This window comes from Trichosurus vulpecula, chromosome 3, assembly GCF_011100635.1.
Source record: "Trichosurus vulpecula isolate mTriVul1 chromosome 3, mTriVul1.pri, whole genome shotgun sequence".
In the NCBI taxonomy this organism is placed as follows: Eukaryota; Metazoa; Chordata; class Mammalia; order Diprotodontia; family Phalangeridae; genus Trichosurus; species Trichosurus vulpecula.
In genome coordinates, this window is record NC_050575.1 from 353,122,209 (window position 1) to 353,143,921 (window position 21,713).

The following is a 21,713-nucleotide window of genomic DNA, read 5'->3' on the forward strand; positions in this document are numbered from 1 at the left end:
AGCATATCCTGTGACACAACTTCCTTTTCCTCTCAGCAAGCTCCTCCCACCACATGTGACTTAGACTTCCTGTGATGTAAGCAGATCATATGGCCTATTAATGGTTGAGAAAGATCTTTGAATCTAAATTGCTATTACAGAGAGTCATTTCTTTTGCAGGTCCTTCATCTTGAACTCTGGCTTGCAAATCATCTGAACCCAATGGATCTTTAAGTCCTGTAGTATTTCTGGTAAGAGACTGGCCTAAAGTGATCCATTACTGGGGTGAATCACCTGTTGTTCTGATACAGTTCTTCAGATTTAGAGTACAGTGAGAGCATTTGCAGTTCTTCAGAAGATGGAATTATCTGTAACAAGAATAATTAATAAAAATGGAAAATTACTACATAAATGGCTGGGTTGGGTATATCTTCTCCATTTTTTTCCCTCACCCATAACTCAACTGATTATGTAATTTTTGCTAATTACTCTCAAAATGGTTTGTAGTACTAATTCCAACAAGTACAAAGGCACAAAAATTCCCAGTTATGGCTCTTGATCTTGGTTTGAATTTTAAATTGTATTTTTTTCTTCCCATGTCTCGATTTCATAATTTCCTATCAGAGATAATTGAAATGTGCCATATTTGCATCAGGAAATCCATGTCAGCCTCCAACAATTATAGTGTAAAATAAAATAAAGAATTGAGTTGTATGTCTATTAGTTTGGACAAAAGTAGATTTTGTTTGTCTGATTTATCCAAATAAGGGTAAATGTGAAGGAAAGAGCTCTCTATTGGGTATCTTAAGACCTGAGTTTCATTCCTGCCATACCATTCATGGGATGTACGATTTTGGTTGAAGTAATAAGTTTTTGAACCTAATTTTACTAATTGTTGTATACCTAATGCATCTCACTGATCTGTCACTCTGTTTCTTAGCTAGTACCAAATTGTTTTCATGATTATCACTTTATAGTACAGTTTGAAATCTGGTCCTGCTAAGCCACCTCCACATTTTATTTTCATCCATACCCTTTATTGATTTTGTTAAGTACTTCTCAATTAATCTTGTTCAAACCACACTCTGGAGTGTTGTGCAGCCCACCTGTGAGTTTCAGGCTTCCATTTCTTCAGCCTCCTGTCAGTGTACTCACATTATCAATACAGGATACTTGCTCCGGTTCTGAAACATAGCAGCTGGCTGTAAAACCCTTATATCCTGCCATGTGGGACACTAGACAGTTTTTGTGCCTACATCATATATACTGCACTCTGGTATTTTCAAATCCCTTTTGCTTTTCCCTAACGTTGTTACATTTATAAGCAGAGATAGTGTTCTGTTTTTAAGAATTAGAAACTGAAAAGCCTTTGAATTGCATCTTGTTCTGTTGCAAGAACTGTAAGTCTCAGTCGATTTCCAGCTGTCTCTAACACAGCTCTGAATGACTACCATGACTTTATAACAGCCCAGCATGAGAACAACTGATCCATTTTGTTTAAGGAAGTCCAGTTCATATGACTTGGTAGGTACCGTAATGGCATATCATTTCATTCTAATCACTGGGTGCATTGTCAGGAGTATTGTACAGTGTGCTGCTTCCTTCATGTCATTTATCAGGAATTGCTATTCATCAGAAGAGATCCAACTGAGCGCTTGGCTGGGATAGTTCTTGAATCCAGCCATCAGCAGATCAAGTAAGGAAAAAAAAATGTAGTACTTAGGGGAGCCATGGAACAATAGAACAGCCAGTCTGGAAAATATAACATTTCAAAAGTAAATATGGCAAACTAAATAGTGTCTTTCAAAACCTCCTTTCTGCCTTTGCTCTGCATTTTTGGTGGCATTTGTTGTTTTTCATTAATATTTTCCAAAGAAAAGGCATTTTTTTAACTCTCTTTGCAAATGAGACATGGAGTAAAGCAAGGTAAGCATTGGTTTCAAAGTAAGCAACCTTGGGTTCTTTCCACTATCAGCCATATTATTAACTCTTTTTTTTTTATCTTATTGGACTAAGAAGAATTTCATTTTTTTCTAGCCTATAAACTGAGAAAATTGAACTTATGATGGTCATTAAGTAACTCTAATGCTTTATGATAAATTTCAAATATTCTTAGGCAATATAGGTCCCATCAACTATATCATGATCAAACTGCTTTCTGAAATTATTTTACAACTTGGCTATTCAAAGATGCTAGAAGATCTAGGGCAGGAGAGGTACTAGCCTACACAACTTGGCCTCAAGAAATGGTTGGATTATAAATAATGGCTTATTTATCTTACTGTTTTTTTTGCTTGTTATAATTTTACCTGGGGCAAAGGAAACATTGAAAATTATAATATTGAAATCATATACCATCAAGTAAAAATGATGTAAAAAATGAAAAATCTTTGGTTAATATAGACACAGGCAAAATTCAATACTTATTTTTAAATATACATTTTCTTTTACTAGACTGTGAGCTCCTAGAGAGCAAGAGATGTTTTATGTCATCAATAATCAACACTGCATATGGGATGGAAACACACACACACACAATTTCAATATCTAGTTATCATCCACCTATCTATCTATCTATTTATCTATCTATAACATTTAATGATCTAAGGAGAATCAAATTATTTCTGACTGCTATACTACATCTCCAAACCACCACCTTTGATAGTGGTAGACAATTATAATAAAGATAGGAACATCAACCTATGTTCTCTAGGCTTCATCCAACTCCTTACTTCTTCTAGGTTCATATGCATATCAAACAGAAAATATCATAGAATTTTAAAGGAGCCCCCTTTTCGCACTGATGAAATAGGTTGTGGATCTAAGAATACAGTCAGAAATTTAAAAGAGTTTTTTTTTTTTTTCACTTTCAGGCCAGATAATTTTCAAAGTTAAAAGACTGAATCACCATCAGAAAAAAAAAAAAAAACAATAAAAAAGAGAGCTTATCTTAATCTATGTGCTTCTGCTAATTTTTGCTTGATTCAATCTAAACAAAGACCATTAACCCATTCCTCTTTCTAGAGGGAGATTTATTAGCATCCAAGCAGATGGTAGCCTAGAATAGCAGACGACCCTAAACAAGACTAATAGCTGAAAAAAAAAAAAACAGAGTGTAACTCAGTGGTCATGACTGTCAGAGATGTGGCTCCGAATATTATTGCTGAGTCATTTCAGTCAAATCCAACTCTCTGTGATCCTATGTGGGATTCTCTTGACAAAGATACTAGAGTGGTTTGCCATTTTCTTTTCCAGCTAATTTTACAGATAAGGAACTAAGGCAAACAGGGTTAAGGAACCTGTGCAGGGCCACACAGCTAGTAAGTGTCTGAGGTCATATTTGAGCTTAGGTCCTCCTGACTCCAGGGCTGGCTCTCTATTCACTGGGTCACTTAGCTGCCCTTGTTACTACAAATAGAAAGACACATTTTAGGGCCAGTAACACTAAGGACATGGCATACAGTGAAGAGTGTTGATAAGATAAATATTATTCTGAGGAAATAACATCACTAGAGAACATCAGAGCTCTCCCCCACTGCAGGTATGCATTTCCCTGTCCAGATATGCACACTAGCCAAACATGTACTTACCTGTATGCCTGCCATATTTGTACCTTAATCACTCAGATCCCTGGCATATTTGTTGCTATGCATGGAGTTCCTGGTATTCTCGGGGTCCCATGGACACCACACAAGGCAGCTGGACCAATAATGGGTTTATCCAAAAAACATTGAGTATTAGACAAGAGGATTTACATGGGGTTTGGATTAATAGGGAGAATATGTGGATTCAGTAGTCAGCGTAGCAATCAGGTGGCAAATGGGAAAAAAAAAAAGGTTAAGTAACAAGGTATGGGGATGCAGTTTTAGAAAGTGCATGCTTGGGAAAGAGCTTGTTTGAGAAAACAAGGTTTTGAATGATACTTTATACTAAGCCTTGAAGACCTTACCCAAGTATTGCCTGAAGGCACTCCGGGATCAATTTTACTTAGGTATGATACCCTTGTCCCCATGAGTAATATGTTGGAGTATTATGTATGGGTGAATAGGAGACAATTTTCTCATCACTCAATTTGCTATACTGTTTAATTAGATTTTTATTTAGATTTAGTTTTGGTATTTTTTATTCCTTTTTTTTTTTTTTTTTTGCTTTGAACTAGTGTATCCTTTGGTTGGCTACAAAGTAAATATGTTAGTGGGAAATCATGACCTATCGATTTGAGAGGGGTTGACCCACAGAGTGCCTCAAATGTGAGCTAGATTTTCAAGGGCTACATGTGTGAGAGGGACCCCTAACTGCTACATTAATTAAAATCAAAGTCTTCATGCCCTGGTTGCCTTATTTGCAAATCAGCAAGTCTTGATGGAATTACTTTTTCCCGCTGAGAGATGATCACGAACTCATTTGTGTTCAAAGGGAGTTAACCAGAGGAATCTCCCCCACCTTAGCCTAAGAAATGCTTCATTTCTGAATGCACATTCTAGAATGTCCTAAAAAGCAACATTTATCCTCATTACATTATATTTTAAATTGGATTTTTAAAGTGTGCGCTGGGTATAGCATCAAACAACCTTACTACCCTCCAAAAGATATCAGAAGTGTTGGATTTTTTTTTTGTTTTCCAAAATCACTTTATTATATAATCACAGAAACATACACTAAGGCATGCTGGTGGGGAATGATTCCACAGTAATTAATAATGTGTAAGTTTGACTTTTGACAATTGTACTGCTCCTTGTAATAGGTAGTCATTGTTAGTTGAAATATTGCATTAATAATTAGGGACAATTTGGGCAAATTAAAACCATCAAGCAAACATAATTTCAGATTAAATTAATGTTATCATTGATGATATTCTAGACATGATGTAAGGCCAAGGTCCTGACCGCATGCAGAGAAGAGATAGCCCGAGGCATCCATACTAAATCAAAGAGAGTTAATGTATAGACTTGTCTTAATTCCAATTAGGTAATTACATTTTTCCTACATAAAATAGTTACATAGTTTCAACTAAATGTTATATTTTTCATTTATATTTGGGAATACTTATTATTCATCTTCATCAGAGTTTTATATTACAGTATATCAAGTGGTCCTGGGGGTGACCAGACTGAGAATCAATTTTCATTGTATGGGATGATTAACTTATAGATGGCACCTTGAGTTGAAATAGTGACTGATTCACAAGGGGTAGGTAAAAGTAAAAATCAGACACCCTGAAAAATATTTAATAGGACTTAATCTTTTAAAAATACCTAATTTAGTAGCTGACAAAGATCTTAGCTATCATCTATTCCAGCCTCCCTTTGTTATAACTCTATAAAATGAGGCCTAGAAAGGATGACATCTACCTAGGTAGGGCATATGGTAACAAAGATGGGATGGGAGACAATGGAGAGGGTAGAAGTTCTGAATCAGCCTTGGATAGGTTGCTGATAATAATGGAGATTTCCCTTTTCCTAATTTTTCTTCGAAAACGGTAACCAAGAGCTCACAATTTTCTCTAGACTTAACTAAGGAGTTGGATAGTAGCCTTTGAGATATTAAATTACCTAGCAGGAGATTTCTAATGAATTGGGTATATCCTACCAAAAAATAATGGAAGGACTTACACAAAGTTCGACTGTCATGAAAAAAACAAATAAAGGCTGGGAAAAGTGTCCAAACCTCTGAGTGTTCTGCCCTTTCTCTCATGATTAAAATGACCCTCTGTCGCAGAAGTATTTGTATAGTGACCAGGTTAAGGCCTGGCTGAGCCTGGTCTTTAATGAGTAGGATCAGAGACATTTTCTTATATTCTTTGACTCTTTAAGCCCCCTTTCCTACACCATAGTATCCCATAGATAATTATTTATAGGTGAGGGTTTGCTAATGTCTAGGATCTCCACAAATTGTGTGTGCGTGTGTGTGTGTGCATGTGTGTGTGTGTGTGTGTGTGTGTGTGTAAAATTGCATACATTATATAACATGAACCAAGCAAGGGAACAGCTATTTATCTCCTTTTGTAATGGCAAACAGGATAGGGCTTTTTGCTGTTTTTTGTTTTGGAGTGCTTCTCAGAACTAAGGCAATCAAGTGCCTTTGAGTCTTGCTTTTGTTTCAGTCAAGAGTCTTTGATTGAATCAGGAGTCTTTGATGACCTGCTTAAGTAACAGGAAGGAATAGGTCACCTGGGTTTGAGTCCATGGTTGTAACGCCCTCTGACCCTGAAGAAATGTGTGTGTGTGTGTGTGTGTGTGTGTGTGTGTGTGTATGTATGTGTGTGTATATATATACATATATGTGTATATATATACACACACATATATAATGTGTATGTGTATATGTATGTATATATATGTGTGTATGCATATATATATATATATGTATATGTGTGTGTATGTGTGTGTGTGTATATATATACATATATGTGTATATATACACACACAAATATAATATGTATGTGTATATGTATGTATATATATGTGTGTATGCATATATGTATATATGTATATGTGTGTGTGAGATGAGCATTTTGCTTGGGGCTCACTCATTAGAAGAGTGTGGGTATGGAGATTCAGGGTAGCCATTAAGGAACACCCCCCCACTTTGAAAACCCAGATATTGGTGCTTCTCTCTGTCTCGTAACATTGTATGTATTGCTTTGGTCAGACAACTTTGGCCTGTCTGTTGATTTGTGTTATTTGCTCTGTTTATATATTTTCTCTGTAACTTCTGTTTGTATTTGCTCTGAAGTTCAGGGTGCTGACTTTTCCCCCTGAACTAAGTGAATGATATATCTGTGTTTAATTAAAATGAGATTATAAACCCCTTAAAATTGCTTTCCTTAGAAAAGCAGATCAAAGCAGCCCTCCTGTGTGCTGGTGTTACTGGCCATACACAGCCACAGTAGCTGCAAGCAACACTGTTGGTACAAAATGGCATATTTGGGCAGGATCTGCAAACTAACAGGAAAGCATGGGGCCTGGGATACTTGCTCATTTTCCCCAGTTTTGGTGGCTATGGTTTTGTGGAGCCCCAGGAGCAGCAGCAACCTGAGGGGAAATAGGCAAGTAGCAGTGACAGGAGTGGTTTCCCAGGTTCCCTGCCCAGGGCCCCTGGGAGATAATCTGTGCTACTGCCACCTGAGATTCCCCATCTTTCTGTGGCATAGAAGTATTCCAAATTCTCTTGCTCAACAATCTGTTCCTTCTTTCATGTATCACCTGGTAAACTGATGACACTATCCAGCCTCAACCTAGGGAGTTTTGTTGACAATTCTTTCCCTGGTTTAATGTTAATCTTTCACAAACATCTTTCCAAATCCTTGGGGATTCCCCTCTGTAGCTTCCGTTCCCGGCTTTCAGAGTCCAGCCCTTTACCCCATTCCTTAGTTAGGGAGGAATAAGATAAATCCTCCCATCCTGGGATATTCGTCTCTTCCTCTGAAGTCTCTCTGCCTCTAAATAAAGATTTTGTACCCTGTGGTCCTGCCCTTGTCACCAAATATATCATTAAGGCAATAAAGACAACATCTATGATGTTTGTGATTATGCCTGCATAGTTCTGTATCACAGAATATGAGACTCTCCGTGTAATAGGCAGAGGAAGTAAAATGTTTATTCAAACACCGGAGGATCAAATCCCCAAACCAATGACTCCAATTCAACATAGCAATTATATCCCAAAACCAGTAAGTCCACTTCATCGTAACAGCAAAGAACTTAAAGCACAATATCAGAGAAGGGACCGAAGGCATCCTGTAATCTTCCCCCCTTCTGGGGTCTCCCCGTAAATACTCACCAATCCTAACTGTCTGCTTGCCTTCATTGTCTTACACCTCAGTCCTCTGGTGGTCACAGATCCCTGGTTTTCACTCTCCCCTCAGCACCCTCTCTGTAGCTCTGTGGACTCTGAGTTCCTGCTCCTTCTCCTTGAGCTGAATTCTGAATTCTGGCTTCTCTTCTGACTCCTGAATTCTCACCCCTCAATGGCTATCTTCTGGGTATATATACTCTTTTTTTAGGGCCCAAGGGATTCATGCCTCTCATGACCTAATTAGCAAAAGTTTGTGTCCTGGGGACTTACACCTAGTAAGTAAAGGGTTTAGGTCTGCCTACACTCAAGCCTCTCCTAATCAAGCTTCCCTTAAATATTTCCACCAGAGGCCTATTGAACGGGTGGGGAAGATCTTTAATCACATTAACACCACACCTTTATGTAAGAGATATACTTAATGCACACAAGATCCAAAAGCATGTCAACAGAAAGACTTAAAACAAGATAGAGAAACTTATAATGCCGTTATGTTTTGTCGAAAGGTTCAGGTTAAAACCATTGCAAATTAAAGCATTTTGTATTATAGTTAAATTGGTACTGCATTTCACCTGTCTAGCTGTCTCCAGGCTTCCATCTTCTGGCAAACCCAGTCAAGGGATAAGCCCTTACTCTTAATGATAACAATCTCCCATTACGGGTCTGATCATCCATAGTTGGACATATTGTACTTTGTACCTGATATTATGTCATGTTGGTCGTCTTCGAGGAGGAAGAACCACTGGGCCTGGGACCTGATGCAACTCGGACTAAAGGACCAAGGCAACTACTCAGTCAGCTCTGACTAAAGCACCCAGGTCCTTTGGGCCTATCAAATCCACAACATACCTGCAACATTGGAAGTGTTCATCTCAAGATCACTGTTTTGTCACACACATGATAGGGGAAAACAGCACAAAGAAGAGGAAACTTGGGCTCGGTGATCTATCTAGTCCCAGGCTTGGCCAGGCCTTAAGCTTAAAACTAGTGTTCAATAGATGTGTGAGGCCCCTCCTAAACTTCTCATAGGGAATGATGGAATAATCTTGCCAAAAGTAAAACCAGGAACAGAAAAGACAAAGTTTACATTATTCTCTTTTAACATTCTACTAAGTCAGGAGTTCTTCCTACTCAATGTTCAATAAAGGAATTCCTGTTTTTCCTAATCTGTCGCAAACTTTCACGCTGAGCCATGTGCCAAAAGCAGGAAGAGTAGCTCTGCCCATGCTCCATGACTTCTGTTATTAATGCGTTAAGAAGGATCAAGGTCCAGAAGCGCCAGTTCACCCTGCCATTGGATGTCATCTCTGTCCGTCTGGCCACAATGCTGTGCGATTGTTGGCCTGAGAGAAAACATTGTGAAGTGGCCACAGTGGGAAGGAAAAAGCTTATTTTGTTCTCTGAAGACTTCTTGAGAAAGGCAAATAATAGATTTTGAGGTGGTGGTGAGACGGAATAGTCTTCATGGACAAAATCCGAAGATGTAACAACACCACTGTTGTTTTTAAGTTAACCAGTGCCCAAAAATCAGCTAGTTCACAGTGAAATTGATACAAGTAGGGTCACCCTTTGCAACACAAAGAATGAACCAATAGTTAGCGAAAATACTCTAATTTGAATGACTGCCTATGTAAAAGATATTTTTGTATCATAATAAACATAAGTGGAATTCTATGATAGAAATGTTGGCTAGCAGTGGTAAAACTGATCATACAATAAACATGCTTCCCACAATCAGGAAGGCAAATGGATGTTCTAATGCTGGACCTTCTCCTACTGGCCCTGAATGTGCTATCTGCAAATATGTATTCACCCAGTCAGTCTTTCCTATAAAAATGTATTCTGCTATTTGTGTTAAAGGGAGATACATGGTTTGGAAAGGGATGTGCACTGTGTCAGTAAAAGATTCCTTGAGACTTTCTTGACAAGCCAACCTTGTTATCAACAGAGTAACTTAAAGCAGCAAGTAAAGGTAATGGAAAATACGCCTCGTGTGAGGAAGGAATAAATGGATGGCAGCAATACGTACCAGCAGGCAGCTGGATGACACTTCCTCCAAAGGCAAAAAGAACATTGAAATGTTAGTTGCTAGATTTCTGTGTTTTGCTGATCAAAAAAAGCAAAAACAAAAACAACCAAAAAAAATTCCATGGCTCAATGAAAGAGAAACAAACATGGAGGGTGTAGGAAATTTTTTTGAAAGAGATATACCAAAGAAGGGAGTGTCTGGATTTCAGCTGGACTATGGTTCTAATGTGGTTAACTAAGCAAGAGAGGGCTCTGCCATTGGAGCAGACAATAGATCAGCCCAGGCTGAGGGGTCTGTGCTGCCTCTAGTGTCTACTTGTGTCTGACCTTTCACTTCACAAGTTGGCTAATTAACATGTTCATTTGATGCAAGCACTTCTCTAGAAGATTATTTTGCTCACTTGCAAATCAGTGGAGACAGCATGGCTGAAAGGAGTCACAGGAGAGAGGGAGTGGAAGAACGTGAATCATTATCTTCAGGCAGGGTCATTAAATTTAGGAAACCAAATCAGAAGACAGTAGTGATAATGAGGATGTATCTGCCCACTTTCACACTTATCCTTAAATCAGCAGAGACATTTGGTTCCAAATATACATCATGCAGTAGCTGATCAGTCTGCAGCATTGGACAGATCAGTGAATGTCAGTATCAAGTCTAGGAGACCTGATGGCCAGTGCTTAGTGACTAAAGTTTGAAGATGCTGTCAGCTACCACAAATATAGCTGTAATTATATCTGTAAATATTTGACCAGGAGACATTATACTCAACCCCTGCTAATGTACTTTGGCATTAGTGGTGGAAAAGGGGAATGGCAAGAATTAGACTAAAACTAACATGTCTAATAAGTCTCTGGAAAATTTATTTAAATGTTGGGAATTTGGGTGTTGATAGTAGAAAGCTAATGAGCAATATCAAGATTTTTTAAAAAGTCTTTACTTTGTAGCTTTTTTTAGATCCTCAATCCTTTTGGTGACTGCATATTCTCTGTGCATTAACTGTCTTCATTATCTGACTTTAATTGTGTCTGATTTCTCTGCATGGAAGAACACTATCTTCAAGTTCTCAAAATGAAAATGTAAGAAAAGAGCTAAGAACTTTTGCTGCAAAATCTTGACCATAATCCTTTGTAGTGTTTCCCTAAGCTTTGCTATCTGGTCCTTGTAATGTGAGGTTTCTTCTAATGTATCTTATCTTTTTTTTTCTTTTTGTTACAAAATTTATCATTTAATAAATACTAGTGTGTAAAAAATAGAATCAAGGAATTAATTATTAGACAATAAAATTGGCCACACTTTTTAGGACTAGAATACTAGTAGAAGTGGCTTGAGTTAATTCCAACAGTTCCACAATAGCAACAAAAGTCTCATTAACTAAGACATTATGAAACAGACCTAAGAGAGTTTGAATTAATCTTTCCATGGCTTGAATTGATCAGAAACTATCAGCAAGGCAATAATCATAATATAGATGATCATTGTTAATATGCCTATGTGGTTCTGTATCACAAAATATATGAGACTCTCCACATAGAAGGGAGAAGAAGTAAACCGTGTATTCAGACACCAAATCATGAGATCCCAAAACCAATATGCCCAGTCCATCACAGCAGCAAAGAATTTGATACACAATATCACAGCATGGAGACTCACCATCCCAAAAACATCCACCCCTTGCTGGGGTCTTGCCATCAGCAAGCAAAACTTACAACACAGATATCACAGATTGGCTCTTCTTACGCTCTAATTGTCGTAACTGCTCTCTCAGCATTTCCTGTGATACAACTTCCTTTTCCTCTCAGCAAGCTCCTCCCACTATATGTGACTTACGTTTCCTTAGGTCACATGCCCTATTACTGGGTGGGAAAGATCTTCAAATCTAAATTGCTACTACAGGTGCCAAGAGTAGTCCCTTTGGGCAAAGAATACACAAAGACATATCTAGGACTTGGAAGAAAGAGGTGGGGAAACTTCTGAGATCCCAGGCAGATTCCTTATGGACCGTATGCTCTCTCTGTGCCTGATTATCTACTTCCTTTCTTATGGACTACTTTTACTGCCTCATGGAGCAGCTTTGTGGGATTTAGTGAATATGTGTTTTATTAAAGTAATTAAATATCTCACCCTCAGGCTTTGAGTTAGTCAGGCATCTTGGTACTGCAAAGGTATCACAATAGGGACATACATCACAGATTGCTTATGGCCTGATTATCATCATTTTGTCCTTTATGATACCTTGTAAATTGTCCCGTTACAGAAAACTTTTTGGCATTAAAAATTCATCTCATATCATTTCCAGGAAATATAGTCTAAACAAAGAACCAAATCATGCAAAACAGTTCTGAAGATGGCCAGTGCATTACTTCATTCATTCATTCATTCATTCGTAATTGATTTAATGCTTACTATGTGCTAGATGCAAGATTTAGCTTAAGGACTCATACAAAGTTTAAATGAAATATGGTCTTGGGATCATTGATTTAAAAATAAAAGAAAATTTAGACATTATCAATCCAAGTCTCTAATTTCATAGATAAGGGAATTGGTCCCAGAATATTAAATGATTTGCCTAGAATCATATAGATAATAAGTGCAAGAAGCAGGATTCAAATACAGGTACCCTAAATTAAAATGCAACACTCTCCTCTACTCCAAGCAACTTCCCTTCTGTATTAAAGTTGTCATTGATGTTGGTGGTGGTGGTGCTGGTAGTGCTATTGATTTGATGCAGTGGAATAGAAGCTTCTTGAAAGTAGGCACTATTTCGTTTCTGGCTCTATGTTCCCAAAATGTGAATGAATGTCTTGCATTTAATAGGTGATAATAACACTATGGAATTGAATATTATAAATTCAACTTTCTAAAATTGATTTTCTATTATTTTGTATCTGTGCCACTGAATAAATATATTTAGGTAGAATTTTCATTTTTAATAAATTGGTTCAGCCTACGTATGAGCAATTAATATTTCTCCAATTTCTTATATTTAACATTATTTGTGTGAAAATGTTTTGTAATTGTGCTTGTGTAGTTCCTGGCTTTGTCTTGGCAGGTAGACTCCCAAGTATTTTATGTTGTCTGCAGCTATTTTGAATGGAATTTCTTTTTCTATCTCTTTCTGAGGGACTTTGTTACTAATACATAAAAATGCTGATGAATAATGTGGTTTTAGTTTATATCTTGTAACTTCAGTGAATTTGTTAGCTATTTCAGCCATTTAAAATTTTTTTTTCTAAAATTCTCAACATATCATCTGCAAGGAGTGATATTTTTGTTTCCTCTTCTACTATTCTAATTCCATCAATTTATTTTTCTTGTCTTATTCCTATCACTAGCACATTTAGAATGATACTGCATAATAGTGGTGATAATGAGCATTCTTTCTTCACCCCTGATCCTACTGGAAAGGCTTGTAGTTTACCTTCATTACAGATATTGCCCTCTTATGATTTTAGAAAAATGCTGCGGGGGGCAGAGCTAAGATGGCCGCATGAAGGCAGCTTCTTACCGGAGCTCTCTCACAAGGTCTGTCAGATTCCCATAAAAAAGTGAATTTGAGCAGATTTGAGAGAGTCAGAAACCTCGAGCAGTCTGCGTGGGGCAAATTTACGAGCCGGGAGAGTCTGAAAGGCCGAAGGCATGAATCTGTAGGCTCAGAGAGGGCTGCACATGGGGAGCTGCTCCAGACCAAAGCGGAAGCGGCAGGCCAGGAAATCCACGTGCGCCCGAAACCAGTGGAGATCCCCAGGACACCCAACACAGGAAGGCACTCTGTGGAAGCGACAAGAGGCAGCGCAGCACCATCGGCCAGGAAAATACCAATTCCTGATGCTTGCAACCCAGAAACTCGGGTTCTTTAACTTCTGGGAGACATAATGGCCAGGTAAACGGCTCTAATCCCTGCCCCTCTCACCCAGAGAATTCCTCGGGAAAAAAAAAAAAAGAAAGCTGGAACACAGGAGAAAGAAGTGGGGCTTCAGTGGACAAATAGTAGAAGTTCATTAGTCCCAGAGGGGCAGAGTCGGCAGGGGTCAACACCAAGAGCCCAGACGTAATCTTGCTCCCCCAGGGGAAGAGCCAGAGATCAGCTCAAACAACAAACAGCTGAGACCATTGCTGAAATGCAAGGGTTGGAGAGCACCCATAGGGAGTGAGACGCCAGGGAGCCAGACCCCTCCCCAACACCTCAGGAAACTGAAGGCTATAATTCTAGATTCACAATCCCCAGGATAAGAAAGCCCTGAGCCACATAGGCAGAAATTTGTTGTAAAGCCAGGAAAAGGCAAAACAACAAACATGAAGAAGAACACAAAAAAACCGAGGACACTAGATTCTTTTTATGGAGACAGGCAGGATCAAAATACCAATATGGAAGAGGATAGTAATGACACTATAGACGTGTCTGATACCTCAAAAGGTAATGTGAACTGGTCTCCAGCCCAGAAAACATTGCTGGAAGAGCTAAAGGAGGGTTTTAAAAACCAAATTAGGGAGCTAAAAGAAGACGAAATCAAGTCCCTAAAGAATAAGATTGGTGAAATGACTACGGAGATACAGAATCTAAAGAGAGAAAATTACACCCTGAGAGGTAAAATCAACCAATTGGAAAAGGAGACTCAAAAGCAAAATGAAAACAGTAACCCATTAAAAATTAGAGTTGAGCAAGTGGAAGCTAATGAATCTATGAGGCACCAAGAAGTAGTAAAGCAAAAACATTAAGAATGAAAAAAATAGAAAAAAAATGTGAAATACCTGATTGGGAAAACAACTGACCTGGAAAATAGATCCAGGAGAGACAATTTAAGAGTTATTGGTCTACCGGAAATCCACGGTGAAAAAAGGAGCCTTGACAGTATCTTCGAAGAAATTATCAAAGACAACTGCCGAGAGGTCCTAGAACCTGAGGGCAAAATAGTCATTGAAAGAATTCACCGATCACCCCCTGAAAGAGATCCCAAACTGAAAACACCAAGAAATATTATAGCCAATAAAATTGATAAACCTTTGGCCAATTTGATTAAAAAAAGAAAGAAGAAAATCAAATTACCAGTATCAAAAATGAAAAGGGTGAGGTCACCTCTAATGAAGAGGAAATCAAAACAATAATTAGAAATTATTTTGCCCGGCTGTATGCCCATAAATTTGATAACCTTAGAGATATGGATGTATATCTAAGATCAGGGGTGAAACAAGGATGTCCATTATCACCCCTATTACTCAATTTGGTACTAGAAACGTTAGCTGTAGCAATAAGAGAAGAAAAAGAAATTGAAGGAATTAGAAGAGGAAAAGAAGAAACTAAATTGTCACTTTTTGCAGATGATATGATGATTTATTTAGAGAATCCTAGAGAATCAAGTAAAAAACTACTTGAAATAATAAACAAGTTTAGCAAAGTTGCAGGATATAAAATAAACCCACATAAATCCTCAGCATTCCTATACATTACTGACAAAGCCCAACAGCAAGAGATAGAAACAGAAATTCCATTCAAAGTTATTGTAGACAGTATAAAATATTTGGGAGTCTATTTGCCCACACACACATGCACACACACACACACACACACACACACACTCACTCATTCATACCTTACAGTTACATAACCACCAAACATCTATAATATCTAAGATTATTCCAAGTATAAAATGAGATAATATTTGTAGAGCACATATTAAGCCAAATTTCCTGGCATATAAAAGATTGTTAAAAACTTTTATCTAGAACCTTTAATTGGGCTACCTTTTCTGCCTGAAATGTTCTCTCCATTTTCTTGTCAAAATACTTCCTGGTCCTTTAAGGCTTACTCCAATAGAATTTCATCCATAAAGGTTTGCCTGATCTCCCTCATAACTCCTTTTGTATTCCTGTAAAATAACTTATTCCTACTGTTTTTCTTCTTGTTTTTGGCACACTCAGTTTTGTATCATAGATTTTTAAAAAATCTATACTTGTGATCCCCCCATTATACCACAGACCCTTAGAAAGTAGAGAATATAACTTGATGATGTTCTTGTATATTGTAATATTTTTCATATAGCAGATCTTAATACTTTTAAAAGGAGGGAATGAATACATAACTGTATTTCTTTTATGATTTTCCTAAGAGACATCTGCTAATTACTTCACCTTTTGATAAAATTATTTTCCCTTTAGATCAGATGAAATCATATTTGTAAAGACCTTTGCCAATATTAAAGCACTAATTAAAATGTTATCTATTATTATTACTATTAGTAATGATACTATTATTACTATTATGGAATGATATTTCATTATGAGTTGGAGTCTGCGTCTATCAGACTGACTTATGGTTGAAATTTAAATTTAAAAAAATACTAATAGGTGCTATGCACAACAGCAAGTGGCAGTGTGGTATAGTAATCTTCAAAGAAGTCAGAAAAATCTGGATACAAGTTGTACTACTGATAGATGAGAGGTGTATCATGATGAGCAAGGTAATTGATTTCTAAGTATGCCAGGAAATTCTCAAAGACTAAAAGTTGTAACAAGTTACCAAACTGCACCATTGGCTAGAATCCCTGGGGATTTCCTTCAGAAATGACATCAGAGATCATTCATGATATAATAATAAGGATATAATAAAACAAAAAAGGAAAATGTGCAGTACACTGGAGAAAAACTATAAAGGCACAAATCTTTTCCTCATGGAGCTGATATTCTACTTGAGAAATACACTAAATTATTTTCTTCAAATATAAAGATGGCATATACAGCTGACTCATTTTTTTTTGTTGGCAATACCCTTTTAAAAAGTTCCTTCCTCCTTCCGCCTGTCCTAGAAACAATGTTGAGCTATATGAAGTCCTAAGCCCTTTCTAACTCTACTTCTTTTTAAAATTACTACATGTAGATATCTATGGAAGGGATGGGATAGCCTAAAGAAATCTATGAAGAAAAGAAAAAAAAGTCTGGCCTTTTTTCTATAGGAATATTTTCCACAGAAATTCAACCAAAGCAATTGGCTTCATTGCTACCTTATTATTACCCCCACCACTCATGTTTTACTTAGTCAAGATTTAAGGACAAAAAATGTGCATTATATCCTCTCTTAACCATATCATCTTCCATTTCAATCCATCTTATTTTGAAGGGAATCTACCAGCTTTGATTCATGTGTAATTTTCGTTGCCACTGGCATTTTTTTGGCTTTCCCCCTTGCTAGGACATGCTAGGAAAACATTCTTCAAAATGAATTAATATGTCATCCGAAAAACAAAGCCATAAAAATTAATATAATTATGCCTATATTTGTGGAGGAAATTCATAGGAAAATGAAATATGATTCAATAACCGTTCATCTTTAGTAATAATTTAACACTGTCCCAAAATTAATTTGTTTGAATTTATTACAAATGTAGCACCATCCCTACTACTGGGGCAATAAGAAATCCATCAGTTCTGTGGAACTCTGTGTTCTTATTTAAATTGAATTCCATCATTTATACAATAAAGATTTTGCCACCACTCGAACTTGCCTTGAGAAACCAGCAAGTCCCTTCTAAAAGGAGATCAGTCCTGTCTTATTTCCTAGGAAAATTTTCTCCTTGTGCTCTCAGAAGTTACTCTTAAACAGTCCTCTTCTTCAGTGTTGCTCACTTTTGAATTATAGCTGCTTATCTCTCTGAAATGAATGGTAGGAGTTAGAGGAAGGGCAAAAGACAACTGGTATGTAGCATGATTTCTGGGCACCTGATTATTTGTGCTGGTTCTTACCCTGAGGGATTTTATAATTCAATGTCTATTCCAGTAAATGTGACATCTCTTGTTGATAGCATGTGTTTGGTCATCCAAAGTTCTCTTTTCAGGCGTTTAGTTTGGGAAAAGTTTTATAATCACACATATTGTTTAGGCTCTTGTATTCCTTCCATAGATATAGAATAATTTGTTATACAAAGGCTTTACCAAGAGAGTGTAAGCTCTTTTAGGCTATACCATGCTGAAAAGACTTTTAGTGTAGTCCTGAAAAAAGAACAAATCATCACATGATTAATTGACTGACAGATGTAAAGAATGTAAGATTTCATTAGTTTCATTATGGGTAGATTAGTTTTAAGAGCATTGGCCTTGGTAGTGAGAAATGCCACGTTAAAGGGTCTCCTCCAAAAAGAATTTTCTTATTCATGCTTCAAAATTATTCTAGATTCCTTGAAAACTGCAACAGAAAAATGTTATTTGACAAATGGCAACTCAACAATATAAGAAGTACATCAGATATATGCATGCTAATGGTGTCCACCACTATAACGGAGAGTGTTCAGGGTAGAGCTGAGTTCTGAGGTGAAGAAGGTTTTTTTTTCTGTGTAGCATTTGATTCTCCAGGATCAGTTAGTTATAGATGACATTATGCTGGATTCATCAAACCCCAAAACAATATAGAATCTTCAGAATTACATCAATAATCACTCAAGAGATTGAGCTGAGTGTATATACATATGTATGTGTACAGACATACATACGTGTATGTATATGCATATATACATATGTGTATGTGTGTATATGTATATATTAATATATGACATGCATACATATACTAATACCTATATATTTTTATTTTCTATAGCCATAACGTCTATGGATTCTATAGCTCTAGCTATCTAGACAGACACAGAGAAAGACTGACAGACACAGAGATGCAGACAGTTAAAGAATTAGGTTGAGGAGGTATTACAGTGTTCTAGGAATTGATGAAACCAAAAAGTTGTCAGAAAGAAACAGCAACATGTAGAATACCTCTTCACAGGAAATCTTTATCCTACTGGATTTCCACAATAATAGTAATGGACACTGGACGCTGTTGGCAAGTGTTGTCTGATATGTTTCTCCTAGTATGTGTACAGAGGGTTAACAAACAATTTAATTTCTGTTAGAGTGGGATTTTAGTTTTATTTATTTTATTTTAAATTAATATAATAAAGAATTTCCTTAAGACAATATAATAAAAAAGATGATTGCACATGAAACTGTAAATTTAACTTGCTATTTCTTTTAAGTATTTTATGAAGTTATCCTGTAAATTTATTTTTTTCTTTTTTCCCCTCTCCCCACCCTAGACATTGCTACCAATAGACACAAATTTTGTGTGTGTGTATGTGTGTGTGTGTCTACAGTCCTTCTATACATACTTTTATTTGTCAGTTCTTTCTCTGGATACAGATGATGTCTTCCTTCATATGTCTTTTGTAGTGAATTTGGGTATTTATAATAGTCAAAATAAGTTATTTGCTCAAAGTTGTTCTTAAAACACTATAACTGTTACTGTATATAATGTTCTCTTGTTTCTGCTCATTGCACCCTCCATGTGTCATGTAAATTAATCCATGTTTTCTAAGATCACCAAGTTCATCATTTCTTATATCATGGTAATATTCCATCACAATCAAATACCACAATATTTTGGCCTTTCCTCAATTGATAGGTATCCCCACAGTTTCCAGTTCTTTGCCACCACAATGAGAACTGCTATAAATATTTTAGAAAATACAGGTCCTTTTCCTTCTTCCCTAATCATCTTTAGAAACAGAGCTATTAGGTATAATGTATTAGTTGTATTAGGTAAAAAGATATAGGCAGTTTAACAACTCTTGGGGAATAACTTGAGATTGTTCTCCAAAATGATTGGATCAGTTGCCAATTCTACCAACAATGAACCAGTGTCCAATTTTTCCATATCCTCTCCATCATTTGTTGCTTCCCCCCTCAATCTTGTAAGCCAATCTGATAGGTATAAAATGATAAATTAAGGTTATTTTAATTTCTTGGAGTTTTGAAGGAATCTTGAGCAATTGTGGTTTATCAATTGGAAATTCTTTACTGGAAAATATTCTTTAAGAGAGCATTTTGTTCCACTGAATTGCACTGAAGAATAACTGATGTAAAATGAGAAGAATAGTGTCTTGTATACTCTTCATGTATCAATTTGTGAGAATGAAAGATGTGATCTACTTTGGAATATCAGTATTTGAATCTGCTTATTTATTATTAATACTTTTGTGGAAGAAGCTTTTGATATATATAAATGATTATAACAGGTGCTTGATATTGTCTTGGTTGTCTCATTCAGTATTAATAATGTCTAAATTTATTTGATGTAATAAACAACTTTAGCAGAGTTGCAGGATATAAAATAAACCCACATAAATCATCAGCATTTTTATATATTACTATCAAAGCCCAAAAGCAAGAGATAGAAAGAGAAATTCCATTTGAAATAACTGTAGACAATATAAAATATTTGGGAGTCTACCTGACAAAACAAACCAAGGAACATAATTACAAAACACTTTTCACAGAAATGAAGTCAGGTGTAAATAATTCGAAACACATCAGTTGCTCATGGGTCAGCCAAGCTCATATAAAAAAAAATTAAAATTCAGGGGTGGAGCCAAGATGCCAGAGTAGAAGCAGGGACCTGATTAAACTCTCCCCCCAAACCCCTTGAAATACCTATAAAAATGACTCTAAACAAATTCTAGAGCAGCAGAAGTAACAAAATGAAAGAGTGAAGCAGATGTCCAGCCCAAGACAATCTTCAAGGACAACAGGAAGGGTCTATAGCACTATCCTTGGAGCAGAGCACAGCCCAGCCTGGGCCATGCAGGCACAGAAGGGAGTAGATCAGGCCTCAGGGCACTGAGTCACTGGTAGCTGTGGCTGTTTCAAGACTTCTTAGCCCAGGAACACCAAAGACAGCTTTAAAGGGCAGTGGGAAAGCTCTCTCACCTGGGTGAGAAAGGAACAAGGTCCAGCCACAGCCCAAGTCCCAGCCCCAGGGCAGTGGCAACCATTGCTGCAGCAGTGGCTGATTCTGCAGCTTTCAGCCTAGAGAAAGTGGGAGAACTTAGCAGGTGCTCTGGGTCACAGTCCTGGGGTGAGGAGGAGCACTGGCATGGCAGAGCTGGTGGTGTCTGTGGAGAGGGAACCCTCCTCACAGTTCCAGGGCAGAAAAGAGTGCTTGTGGTTAACAAAAGTGAGAAATAAGAGTGATAAAAGAAAATCATGAAAAACAAGTTGACGACTTGCTAAAGGAGACCCAAAAAAGTACTGAAAAAAACACCTTAAAAATAGACTAACCCAAATGGCAAAAGAGCTCCAAAAGGCAATGAGGAGAAGAATGTCTTAAAAGGAAGAATTAGCCAAATGGAAAAGAAGGTCCAAAAGACCACTGAAGAAAATACTGCCTTAAGAATTAGAATGGAGCAAGTGAAAGCTAGTGCCCTTATAAGAAAACAAGATATTATAAAACAGAACCAAAGGAATGAAAAAATGGAAGACAATGTGTTCACTGGAAAATCCACTGACCTGGAAAATAGATCCAGGAGAGATAATTTAAAAGTTATTGGACTAGGGGGGCGGAGCCAAGATGGCGGCTGGTAAGCACGGACTAGAGTGAGCTCCGTACCCGAGTCCCTCCAAAAACCTATAAAAATGGCTCTGAACCAATTCTAGAACGGCAGAACCCACAGAACAGCAGAGGGAAGCAGGGCTCCAGCCCAGGACAGCCCGGATGGTCTCTGGGTGAGCTCTATTCCACACGGAGCTGGGAGCTGGGAGCTGGGAGCTGGGAACGGAGTGGATCAGAGCCCAGCCTGAGCGGCGTGGACGATCCAGACCGGAAGCCGGGCGGAGGGGGCCCTAGCGCCCTGAATACGTGAGCAGTTACCAGACCCCTCGACCCACAAACACCAAAGACTGCGGAGAAGGTTAGTGGGAAAAGCTGCGGGAGTGGAAGGAGTTCGCGGTTCGGCTTCCAGCCCCGGGGGCAGCGGAGGTGGGGCAGCTACAGCTGTTGTTACTTCCGGCTCCAGGCCCACCTGGTGGGGGGAATTAAGTGGCGGATCACAGCAGGGGTGCACAGCCTGCCGAAGATCTGAGCCCAGTCTGGACAGGGGGT

General features: G+C 37.7%; 1 pseudogene; it reads left to right on the plus strand.

Annotated features, from left to right (window-relative positions):
• Positions 1-9,455: 9,455 nt before the first annotated feature.
• Positions 9,456-10,497, plus strand: LOC118844964 (annotated as a pseudogene).
• Positions 10,498-21,713: the final 11,216 nt, after the last annotated feature.